Consider the following 13416-nt stretch of genomic DNA (forward strand, 5'->3'; position numbering starts at 1 on the left):
TGATAAGTTGGTATCTGCAGGAGTCCCTCAACTGCAGAGCGCAGTGATCGACTGAGTATATAAGGGGTAAGAAGGTCTTTCAGGTATCCTGGTCCCAAGCCAGTAGCAAATGGACAGCCAGTGCAATTCTTTCAGCAGTGGGGTGACATGTTGGCGATACCTTGCCCCAGTGAGCAGTCTCACCACCGCATTTTGCACCAGCTGCAGCTTCCGGACCAACCTCAAGGGCAGCCCCACATACAGCGCATTACAGTAACCCAGCCTGGAGGTTATCAGTGTGTGGACAACAGTAGTCAGGCTATCCCGGCCCAGAAATGGCCACAGCTGTCTTACCAGCCGAAGCTGGTAAAAGGCACTCCTAGCCACGGAGGTCACCTGGGTCTTTAGCGACAAAGATGGATCTAAGGGCACCTCCAGACTATGGACATGCTCTTTCAGAGGGAGTACAACCCCATCCAAAGCAGGCAACTGACCAATTATCTGAACTCGGGAACCACCAACCCACAGCACCTCTGTCTTGCTAGGATTCAGACGCAGTTTATTGGTCCTCATCCAGCCCACCACCGACTCTAGGCATCGGTCCAGGGCTTGCACGGCCTCTCCCGATTCAGATGTTAATGGAGAAATAGAGCTGGGTATCATCAACATACTGCTGACACCTCGCCCCAAAGTTTCTGATGACCGCTCGCAAGGGCTTCATATAGATATTAAACAGCATTGGGGACAAGATGGTACCCTGCGGCACCCCACAGCACAACTGCCAGGGGCCGAAAGACAATCACCCAATGCTATTCTCTGAGAACAACCTTGGAGACAGGATTGAAACCACTGTAAAACAGTTCCTCCAATATCCATCTCACCAAGTCGGCCCAGAAGGATACCATGGTCAATGGTATCAAAAGCCGCTGAGAGATCAAGTAAGAGTAACAGGGTCACACTCCCCCTGTCCTTCTCCCAATAAAGGTCATCCATTAGGGTGACCAAGGCCAATTTAGTCCCATAACCAGGCCTGAACCCAGACTGGGATGGGTCAAGATAATCTGTTTCATCCAAGAGTACTTGCAATTGCTGCGCCACAACCCTCTCAATCACCTTCCCTAAGAAGGAGGTATTTGCAACCGGTCAGTAATTGTTGTAGACCAATGAGTCCAAGGTGTGCTTTCTCAGGAGCGGTTAGATCACCACCTCTGTCACAATGGCTGGAACCACTCCCTCCCACAATGATGCATTAACCACACTCTGGATTCACTCAGTCAAACCCCCTCAGCAAGCTTTAATAAGCCAAGAAAGGCAAGGGCTAAGAGGACATGTTGCTGGCTGCATCATCACAAGCACCTTGTTTCACGTCATCAGGCTGCATCAACTGAAACCATTCCAAGAAGTTGCAGGAGACATTGCACTGGACACCTCACTGGGGACTACAGTAGATGTGGATGGGGCATCAAGACTGCTACAGAGGTGAGCAACTTTACCCTCAAAGTGCCTTGCAAACAATTCACAGTGGGCCTCCAAAGGGTCTAAAGCTCCTTTTCCTGGAGTTGATGTCAACAGACCTCTGACAATACGGAAAAGCTCAACTGGACGGGTACTTGAGGATGTGATGGAGGCAGAGAAATGGGCCTTATTCACCACCCTCACCGTCACACAGTAGGCATGGTTATGATGTTTTACTCGTGCCCGATCAGCCTCACAAGTTTTCCCTCGTGTAGTGCATCTTCATCTGAGGAACAAGACTCACCTGATGATGCCTCAGTGTCGGAGTCTGACCCATCCCTGCGGTCTCTCCTACAGCAATGGTTCCTGGATCAGGATGGAGACCTGTACTGTCCTGGCTCCTTTGGAGTTGGACTCAGTGTTTCTGGGGTGTTGGGTGGGTGGCTACCATCTGCTGTCCCACCTCCAGCACCCCTGCGGATTCCCCACCCCCCATGGAGGGTGGCTGATGCTGACGGCTCTGCGCCTGTAACTGCATCTCCACCTGATTCATCTCCTGTATAGTCTGCCAGAGGGCTGCGCTGCCTGGCATGTCATTTGGCATGGCAGGTGCCTGAGAGGCAGCAGTAGCTTGCCTACCTCTCCTGCCCTCGACACCCTTTTTACAAGGAGAAGGTTTGTGGTCTGCACTGGCACATTTTTTGGGGGACATGGCAGATGAAAGAAAACTGCAGGACTAACATGTTAATTCAGGTCATGAACTGAGAACCCTGGCCCTCACAGGCAGTACGTGGCTTTAGTAATGACATTAGCCCCTAATGTCATGATACTGTGATGGAAGCCTCCCCCCCTGCCGGTTATACGAAATAGTATTAATAACAACATTAAAAGCCTGCCATGCTCCACACAAGTGTTGGGATAATAGATTAATAGTCATAGCACTCTAGAATAATAGACTTGGAAGGGGCCTACAAGGCCAACAAGGCCAGCCCCCTGGTCAGTGGAGGAATCCGCATAATAATCCATGTAACAGTATAACAATCTACTACTATTACTACTCTTTATCTGTCTTGCTCAAAGTTAACCCAGGATGGAGAAACCCTGCTAGGTCTAGCCTGTGCAGGCTGGTGGTCAGTGTGCAGCCTAGGAAGGAGAGGACCTGACCACTTAAAGTGGCTTCATTTATTAAAATGTGCCACTGTCTACTCATATGGTCACGGCAGAAGCCTTCCCCTCTCCGCCTGGAGTGCATCTGGAGCCTTCCATATGGAAATGGATGCTCCAGGTAAAGCTGCAATAGGAGGTGAGGATGGCCACCTGAAAGGAGGAGGGGAATTGGCTGCTTGTGGGGGATTGCTGCTTCCCCCCCCAGTGCCCCACAGAACGTGTCCATCTGGGGGTGCGTGATGCTGTCCCCATTCCCAGGGTTTGGGGTGAAGTTCCATCAACAATCCCTACCTTACCAGCAGATGGGGGGGGGATTAACAAGCTGCCCTGACTCCATAGAGAGCACCAGCTTCTGGAGGGAGAAAGCTGCGGAGCGGCCACCAGAGAGCTCTTTATCATACCAATTTTGCTACCCACCTGGCTCTCCGATGGTCTGGTCCAGCAATGTTCTTCCTCCAAAGCCAGAAAGAGGCTGGCTCTTAGCAGGCTAGGGACTTTAAAGGCCTAGGCTTGGTTCTGCCCCTTGGCTGCTCTCACAAGACTACCCAGGATTGCAGGCAATCCTGCAAGAGCTGGGCACAGATGGGAGGATACTATCTCCTCCCTCCTTGCACTGTCTGGAGAGCACTCCACCCCACAATTGGCACCCTCAGCCAAGGCTTGAGACTTGGCTTCCTGGTGCCTGTGACCTGGGCTCTCATACTTCCTCCTGGCTGTATCCTGATGAGCAGAGCCTGTGACTGGCAGGTGCAGGCAAACAGAGATGATATCTAAAGGTAGCTAGCCTGGAGGTAGGCAGTTCAAGGTGGAACTCAGCATGGTAAGAGCAAAGAAGGAAGGACTGCAGTTCTAGAGAATATTTTACAGAAAACAGTATGGTAAGAGATTGTATAGTTTCAGGGAAAGTGGATGGTGTTTTAACCTACTTCCCATCCACCCCCCTATTGGTGACAATGCTGATTCTTGGTAATATTTTCATGTAATACCTTTTCCTAAAACTCCTTGTTTTTGTCTTGGTAAACTTTATATTGTGTTTCATAAATGAGCTAGGGTCTCTCAGTTTATTTGCAAAAGCCCCACACATGGAAGCTATAATCTTTGCTACCTTGAGAGGGTTCAGGGAGATGCAATGAAAGTGTTTAGGCTGTTTAGCCTTATAGACAAATCCCCCTGTATCTGGTGGCAAGGAAAGTGTGGGCTGACAAAGGGTTTCACTCTGTTGTAGCCAGATCTCCCTTCCCAAGCTAGGCAGCAAGGGCATGGAGACTTGTCAGGACATCCTTGTTGCTACTATCCAGCCTTGTACTCCAGACCCTGCTCTCAGACTCTTGATTTCCAACCCCATTCCAGCTCTGAGACTATTGGTTAATCTGTCCTGAGCTTTCCTGAATAAATATTTCCGTTACTTGAAAGAAAAACCTTTAGGTGTTTTGGGACAGAAGCCAGGACACTGAGGGTCCTCTGGGCCCATGTGATAGTGGTGGCACCATTCTGGCACAGACAGCTCTGGTTCTCAAACCTGATAGAAGTAAGCATCAGCCTGCTTTTGCACCTCCATGATCTCATGGATCTCCTATTGCAAGGGCTAATTGTCCATCCGAATCTGGTGTTGCTCCACTTCCACACCTGGAGCTTGAATGGAGATAGCTAAAAGAGGTGGGGTTTTCCACAGGGGTGTTGATACCATCTTAGCCTCCAGATGAAACTCCACCAATAGAATCTTCAAGATATCTTGGAGGGTGTTCTAGAGATGGTGTCACTGTAAGCATGTTTTGCAGGGATGTCAGCAGTGTTGGATTTGCTCCAGGAGGGGCTAGATCAAGGTCTTGCTCCCATCGCATTGAAAAGCAGTGGTGTTGGGTAGCATGCTTCCTCTAGGGGATTTGAACCATATCTGAACAACCCAGAGTCAAATGCTTCTTCCACTCTTGCTCCCCCAGTGGTCCACATGTTCCCAACTTGAGGCCTTTTTCTGGTACTTCGGGCTCTCTCCTACCTTCCCTTTGAACTGATTCACTCCATTCCCCTCAGGGAACTCACCCATAAGACTGTCTTCCTGGTAACAGTCACTTCAGCTAGGAGGGTAGAGGAACTAGGAACCCTGTCACGAACTATGCATTTTCTACCAAAGCAAGATGGTCCTACATCCAGACTCCTTCTTCTTTCCTCAAATAAACATGTCCATCATCATTCTCTGAAGCTTCTGCCCCAAACCAGTACATGGCAAGGAGAAGAAATGGCACCATTTGAACGTGCAGAGAGCCTTCAGGGTATATCTGGAAACCCTGTTTTTGTTCTTCAACAGGGTGCTCAAAGCCATAGCGTTTCCAGGTCTACCATTAACTGGTGGGTGAGGGATTGCATTTTGGGGGCTTATCAAGCCAGATTCAGAATTCCACCATCATGGTCCATTCAGTCCAGGGAGCAGCCACCACCACAGCCCTTTACAACTCTGGTCTGCTGCAGGAAATCTGTGGAGCAGCCAATTTGGCCCACATTTTCATTAAGCACTACAAAGTGGACATATTTGCACATTTGGGTTGCCAGGCTCAGGGCCTGAGAATGATTCTGTATCTTTAAGAGAAAAGAAAATTCACCCAAGTGCCGGTTTTCTTGCAACACTGTAATGGGAAAAACCACAAGGTGGAATTCTCCCTTCCCCCTGCACAACTTTCAAAGATACAGAAGACCTCTTGGTTGCCAGGCCTGGCCTGGCAACCCTATTGCACATGCAGAGGCAGCCTTTAACCAGTGGATGCTCTTAAAGGTACTGGTTGAGGTTCTCATCCTCCCCAGGGATGGGAGGGAGGTGTTGGCTGCTGCTGTACCTCCCTTGCTTATATGCTCCACTCCTCCCCTGGCCTAGAATGGAACATTGGCCTTACTATGAAGTGTCCTTGGTTGCCAGGCCTGGCAACCAAGAGGTCTTCTGTATCTTTGAAAGTTGTGCAGGGGGAAGGGAGAATTCCACCTTGTGGTTTTTCCCATCACAGTGTTGCAAGAAAACCGGCACTTGGGTGAATTTTCTCTTCTCTTAAAGCATATAGCCCCACTCTCATAGTTGAACATGGGCAGTTGGAAGGGCGGGCTTCTCTTGAACATGGTTGCATTTTCATGGTTCCTCTGTTGGTCAGAAAGGACCCCTTGGACAACCTGCTTTCCAGTTTTCTTTAACATTTCTCTGAGATTTTCTTTCCTATAAGAAACGTTGCTGCAGTTGCCATTTTGTTGGCAGCCAGCAGCTGATTTGGCTTTGCTACTAACTGGCATTCTCAAGGATAGTTGCCTCCCTTTCCAGGGGGTTAATGTTTTTTCAAATGAATTAACTCCAGGATGGAGTTAACCTTTGCCTATATGCTCCATTTTCCACTGACTAGGACACTTCATAGTCAGGCCAGCTTTCTATTCTCACACAAATACTCAGTAGCAGCAGCAGCAGCTTTTAAATGGGCTTGGGATCCATCTTTTAATTTGTTCTCCAAAGAAGAGACGCTCAAAGGTGGTATCTGTTCTAATACTTGACATTGTGAATCTGCCTATATCATTCTTTCCACCTTTGGTTAGTTGTTTTCCCTTTTCCTCCACATTGTTTTGTTTTGAACAGAAAAGAGGAAATTCATGAGAATTGCCTGTGACTCTTACGTTGCAAATTAGTAACTGCATCTTTATCCATTGACTTTTTTTATTTGATCCATGCTTCCCAGGTCGTCTTCGACATTCTGATGTTCTTGTTTATTCTTGTTTTCTTTGCCCTTCAGTACAAGACCATTCTTGACACAAAAATCCATATTTCCTGTTATCATGTATGACTGGTGGTGGTGGTAGGGAGCACAGGAGAAAATGGCAAAATTATGATATGCAGCTACAACTACTGAACTGTGTTCAGAGCATGGCTGGAAAATCTTCCTTTTCGACAGATTTAAAGTGACTAGCAGTTCTACTTGCCAGGTACACTCTTGACAAAAAACCCACAAAAACACCAGACTTCATCCAAAAAAAGAGCTAATGGCTTAAACATTTGACATGTTAGCACTTTTTCTCCCCATCTCTCATGAGTACATGATCTTTAAACAAAGTCTTAAAAGCCATATTGCAATAAAAACACTGAGCCACAGATGCCTAGAACAGAGACCAAATTCCATATATTTATCATTCATTTACAGCAGGGGTCACCAACCTTTTGAGGACCATGGACACATTTAGATTTTTGAGCTAGTGCCAGGGGCACCACCCTCTCTGGTCACTTCTCTCCCCCTTTACCTGGATCAGCCTTTCCCAATGGAAAGAAAGTGCCAGCATACAAATTTCACTTTTCCAAGGGATTTGGATAAAAAATGGACCCAGTGGAATTAATCTCAACCTTGAAAACCACATAGACCAGAAAGAAGAAGTGGGGAAAGTGTAACTCTTTCAATTTGCTCCTTCAGCTTTATGTACCTTTCAAGGCAGAAAGGATAACAATTCTCCTCATCAAGGGGACAATGAGTGGGAAGCTTAGAGGCTTCATGAGTACCAGGAGAAGACCTCAAGGATACCATTGTTTCCACAGGTGCCATGTTAGTGACCCCTGATTTACAGTAAAATCTCTCTTCCACTTCAGAGAAATGAAGTTCCATTGATATAGTGTTACATGAAAGATGCTGGGTGCGTGTAGATAATTAAATGTTCTAAGATGGGGATGATGCTGACACTGTCAGCAAAACCTCTTGAAATTGCTGGAGCACCCCCTCATTCCTGTCACCTCTGCAGAATGTATAAAGAAACAGGTGGGTTGGTGGGAAAATGCCCTTGTCCTTTTTTTTCAGCAGACACATATAACCTAGAGCAGGGTTGGATAACCCACAGCTGCATATGGACACCCAAGAGGTTTGTGTGGCCCCCAGGATCCTTTCTAATTTGACATTTAATTTTTTAAAATGACTGCTCCTATGAGTCTGTGCTATGATCCCATGATGCCAAAAGGCTTTTTGTGTTCCCCCAAGCTGCCCCCAATTGTTCCCATAGGTCCCCTCCTGTGACTGTCTGGTGTCAAAAGTTTTTTGTACCATCACCCCACACACACTTTCACATGTAGCCCCCAGAGGGTTGGCCATTGGTCAGTGCAGCCCTCACCCTGAAAAGGGTTAGCCACCCCTGACTGTTTCAGTTAGGATATAAAAATGATAACACTCAGAAACCATTTAACTCTTCCTTGATATTTTGGAACAGGTTTGAAAGTTTCCGTATTTCTCTCTCTCTCTCTCTCTCTCACGCACGCACGCACGCACACGAGAGAGACTCCAACATGAAGAGTTTGAACAGGAATTAATTTGCAGATTTGAGCTCAGTGAGGTCTGGGCATGGTTTCCTCTCTGTAGAAAGTAATTCTCTCTGTTTAGGCATTTATGTATACTACTGATCTTGGTTTGTCAATTCATCACTATTTGGGAGTGGGTTATACCCACTGTGACTGCATCTTTTTGCAATATCTTTTTGACTAGATATTATTTTCATTTGTGGACTTTGGGGCTCATTTTGTAAAAACATTCCTGTTCTCTCTGTACTCATTACATATCTTACATGTAATAAAAGTATCACCCATCTCAGACACTACAATCAGCAGGTGAAGCCTTGTTGCTGTTGCCACCACCAAGGACTGCCCAATTGGTGTTGACCTGTGAAAAGGCCTTTTCAGTGGTGGCTCCCTAGAATGGCCTCCCCAGTGAGGTGTGTCTACCTTCAACATTAATGACTTTTGGCAGGAATTTGAAAACATTCCTGTTTATCCAGGCATTTAATGGTTGGAGGAGAGTGATCCTGGCAATCCATATCATTGAATGGAAGAATGTTTTTATCTGCAACTGTTTTTACAATGTTTTAAATTGTTTTTAGAATGCTGTTTTATTGTTAAATTGTTTTGTTTGCCATCCTGGGATCCTTCAGGAGGAAGGGCAGGATATAAATTTAATTAATAATTAATAATAATAGTAGATTCCATTCACATTTAATGGTGAACCTACCTAATTTGAACTTTCTGAAACAAAGAACCAAAATGCATCCTTTGAACTTCGCACTGCTCTGGATTTTCAATGCAGTTCTCCAGCTGAGTAATTTTTACAACAATGCACATACCAGGGTAAAGCATGCATAAAAATGCATGCATTGATGAAAATTACATACAAATGTCCTACAACTTAGCAATGGCTCTTCTGATGCATTTTATATGCATTGATCTAATGAATATGAGTTTTTTATAAGCAGAAAGAGATGCAGAAAAAGCTTTTGGAGTCTTTGATTGTGCCTTGTTTCCAAACTTGTGATCTTTTGGACCTCTGTCTTCGTCTCTATTCAACATATTGTTATATAACTGGGGGACTGGCATGTCTGTGGATCTCCTCCAAGCCTGTAATCCTGCATCTGGAAGTTGAGATCTGCAGTGGAAGAAACCTGCTGTACTTGTCAGGCTAGTTCCTTTTATAAGTTAATAATTTTGGCCAAGTCAGTCTAGGAGTTAATGGGCCTGCTGAGTGGCCAATTTATATGCCAAAGGATGTGGTCCAGAGCAATCCTGTTGCTAGAGGAACTCTGGCAGAAGGGCAATTCCCCCACATCCTGGGGCAAAGAGGTGGTCTGCAGTAGCGTAGTGGGAAATTTAGAAGTACCTTCATAAATAGCCACATCATGCCCCTCATACTCCTCACAGCCATGTCCCCTTCCAAGATTATTTTCTTTATTGAATTTATATCATGCCCTTACTCCTGAAGAAGCCCAGGGTAGCAATACAATAAAGTTGTATTTTATTCAATAAAAATAAGCTTTCAGTCTCTGCAATTGATAAGTGAGTTGTTTGGACACCAGGAATCCCGGTGGTCCTAAAGAGCTGCTGTTTCTCCCTTCCCTGCACTTAGCTAGTGGCTTCTGTCTCCTTGTAATATCCAAGTGAGATCAGGTACAACTTATTATTTTCTGCAGATTCTACTGCACAGTAAGCGTAGGTGGATGTTAAAAATGCCATGGTATACATGTCTACTCAGAGAAGCAAGTCACTTTGTTTTTAATGGGGCTTACTCACAGGTAAATGAATACAGGATTATAGTCTAGGTTTTCTTGTGAGGAAAGGGGAGAGAAGGGCTCATGGTGAAAGGGCTCTTTGTACACAGCATCCTGGAAGTAAGCGCATTTGAATACAATTGGGACTTATGCATGCATCTAAATACAATAATCATGCCAGATTGGTTAAAGCCAATTTGTATACTAAGGGGGGTTGAAGGTAGAGACAAAGACATGTCCCTTCCTTTATAAAGATGCATCATTTTGGTTAAGGGAAGCAAAGTTTGAGGCCTATGATAAGGCTGCAATCCAATGCATGTCTACTCAGAAGTAAGCTCCATTGGGTTCAGTGGGGCTTACTCCTAGGTAAGTAGGTATTGGATTGCAGCCTAAGTCCCCTTTTGCAGCCATTTTACACCTCCTTCCTGATCTCCAGTTTTCAGCCGGAGTCTCCGGCTTTGGGGGTGTTTTCTGGCTCCCGTGCCAGACCACACCCCCTGTCCCTGGATCTCTGGTTTTTGGTGTGGTGTGGCATGGCCACCCAGCAGGGCTGCCACAGGGCAGGAGACCCCAAGCCCACCGCCATTCCCATGCTCTACTTACATTTCTCTTTGCTGTTTTTTGCAGCACACACAGGTTTGCCATCAATCAAGATGGCGGCTGAGGTTTCCCTAAGGGGCTGAAGCCTCTGCCATCATCTTGGTTGATGGCATGCATGTGTGCTACACGCTCGTATTGCTGCCATCAACCAAGATGGCGGCAGAGGCTTCAGCCCCTTAGGGAAACCTTGGCCGCCATCTTAATTGATGGCAAACCTGTGCGCACTGCAAAAAACAGCAGAGAGAAAGGTAGGTGAAGCGGGAGAATGGTGGGCGGCTGTGAAGCTTCTGCCCTGCTATCCTGCCACGGATTGCGGAAGGGGAGCGCATGGGCCCCACAGCTGGTCAGCCACTGTGAGAAGAGGATGTGCTGGAATGGATGAGCCCACGTTGGCCTGATCCAGCACTGCAGGGCTCTTCTTAGGTTCTTAACCCACCATCCTCCATGAGGACTAGGAAGCCACCCTTGATCCCTAGTGCTGCTCCCTCCCCAGGACTGATAGGGAGCTGCCTGGATTAACCACCCTCTAATAGTCTCCCACCCTCTAATAGTCTCCCACCCCCCGTCCCAAAAAACAAAACTGAACCAAACTCTCCTCGCATACTTGGGTCAATGCAGGTGGGCACCCCCTCATGCCACACCTTCTTGCAGGTTGACTTCAGTTTGGGCTCCTGCCAAAAGAGCCCCCCTTCCCCCAGTTTCCCTTCTCCCTCAAACATGCCTTGAGCCACCCCTGGCATCCTCTCCCCCCTCTGGAACTCCCCACACTCCTTGGGGAAGGACTGTGGCTTAGTGGGCAGAGCATCTGCTTTGCATGTAGAAGGTCCCAAGTTAATCTTCAGGTGGGGCTTGGGAAGACTCCCTGCCTGAAAGGCAGTACAGAGATAGATGTACCCAATGGTTTGACTTGGTGGCAGGCAGCTCCCTATGGCCCCCTAGGGTTGCCAGGTTCTTGGCCTGAGACTGATCCTGTATCTTTAGGAGCAGAGAAGGTCAGCCAAGTGCAGGTGTTCTTGCAACCCTGTAATGGGAAAACCCATAAGGTAGAATTCTCCCTTCCCCCTGCACACCTTTTAATGATACAGAAGACCTCTTGGTTGCCAGGCCTGGCCTCCAAGAGGTCTTCTGTATCTTTAAAAGTTGGGGAGGGGGGAGGGAGAATTCCACCTTGTGGTTTTTCCTATTACAGAGTTGCAAGAACACCTGCACTTGGCTGACCTTCTCTTCTCCTAAAGATACAGGATCAGTCTCAGGCCATGGACCTGGCAACCCTAGCCCCCCCTTCATTGACTGCACCTCATACAGTGAGGCTCAGGTACATGGCCCCTCCTTTTGCTTTAAGATGCCGCTGGTGATGTGCACACACCATGCACTAATCAATGCATGGCATATCTATAATTATTACAGGTTTGTACACTCTGTGGAACAACTGCCCTGGTGTGCTTTCCGGTGCTACACTAGAACAGATGTGTTCCATACTTGGGTTTAGGCCTCTAGTGCTTGGAGCACTCCAGGACAACACATTTTGAAATAAGAAGCATGTGTGGGAGAGTGAATAAACCTAGAAAATGTAAAAAGTGGAGGGATTTTTAAATGAGACTAACTAGTGCTTCCAGCATAAGGAAAATATATTTCAGAAGTTCTGTAATTAATCTATAATATATCATTTATAAAATGTAAAATTTTATAGGAGAGCTTTAGATTTTAACATCACAGGATTTAGAAAAATGTTATTGGCTTAAGCAGAGGGTAATGGGAATGTACAACGTGGTGTGTATAGTGGAAGAACTATTTCTCCTAAGGATTATCACAGTTACCTAAAATAATTCCTGCAGTACTTTGATCTTCATCAAATCTGAACTTCTAGGTATTTGTGCAAAAGATTGGATTTATTATCTGGATAGACCATATTTCATGCTCCTGTATTCCTCTAAGATGCAATGAGTGATTTAAATAATTCATTAATTTATATTATTTGGTGGAGCTAGTGTTAATGTTCATTTATTATTATTATTATTATTATTATTATTATTATTATTATTATTATTATTATTATTATTATTATATCCCGCCCTTCCTCCCAGCAGGAGCCTAGGGCGGCAAGTAAACAGGACAGATCTGTCCTTGAGAGAACCTCTCTCTCTCTTTCTTTCTCTCTCTCTCTCCACACACCCCTCCCAATATCCCTAGGTGTCCATCTCTTGAAGTTTGCAAAGAATTTACTGGGTTCTTGCACAGAAGTTGAGAGAAGGTGTTTTGGACACGAAAGGCATTTTTTTTTGTTTGAATGGTATGCTCCAAGCAACTGTGGTTGTTACTTAATGTATGCTTTATGACATCACTAGGGCCCGCCCCGTGACATCACTAGGGCCCGCCCCGTGACATCACTAGGGCCCGCCCCGTGACATCACTAGGGCCCGCCCCGTGACATCACTAGGGCCCGCCCCGTGACATCACTAGGGCCCGCCCCGTGACATCACTAGGGCCCGCCCCGTGACATCACTAGGGCCCGCCCCGTGACATCTCTGGTTTTGGGATGCTTCCGACCTGGCAACCCTACTCCTTATATATCTTCACAAGCTTGTGAGATAGGTTGGGCCCAAGGGCATCAAAGGAGCTTCATGGCTGAGTGGGAATTTCAAATCCTTTTTGCTCAAAAATGAAAAGAAAAAAATCTGTAGTTATTATGAAGTATTAATAAATAAGCACAACAAATGAATCAGGGCTTGATTTTTAACTATTTAAATCTTGAATTTATCCCAGCATGAGCATCTGAACAGAACTGCTATACATCTTAAATCACTTTCAACCCTCCCATCTGCCAGCCTAAGATCAGCAGGTGAAAGACCTACAGTAACATAACTGCACCTCCCCAACAGAAACATCCAGGCTCACACCCAGCTATGTGGATCTGCATGTGCGTGCACACACACATCCCCCTCTCCCAACTTAATTTTTTCTCTGTTTCCCTCCCTAACTCCTGACTTTGGGCTGGATCAAAACCACACATCCCTCCCCCTCTTTTTGGCTTCTTTTAAACAAACCAAGAGTGAGAAAGTTAGCAGTACACTTCCTCTTTCTCTGCTACAAAAGAGTAAAGTACCAACCTGAGGTTTCTAGTTACTGCTTTGGAGTGGAGCTCCCCCACTCCACACAAAAAGTTCAGTCGCATGGGATTTCATTTGC

This window comes from Rhineura floridana, chromosome 1, assembly GCF_030035675.1.
Source record: "Rhineura floridana isolate rRhiFlo1 chromosome 1, rRhiFlo1.hap2, whole genome shotgun sequence".
NCBI lineage: Eukaryota > Metazoa > Chordata > Lepidosauria > Squamata > Rhineuridae > Rhineura > Rhineura floridana.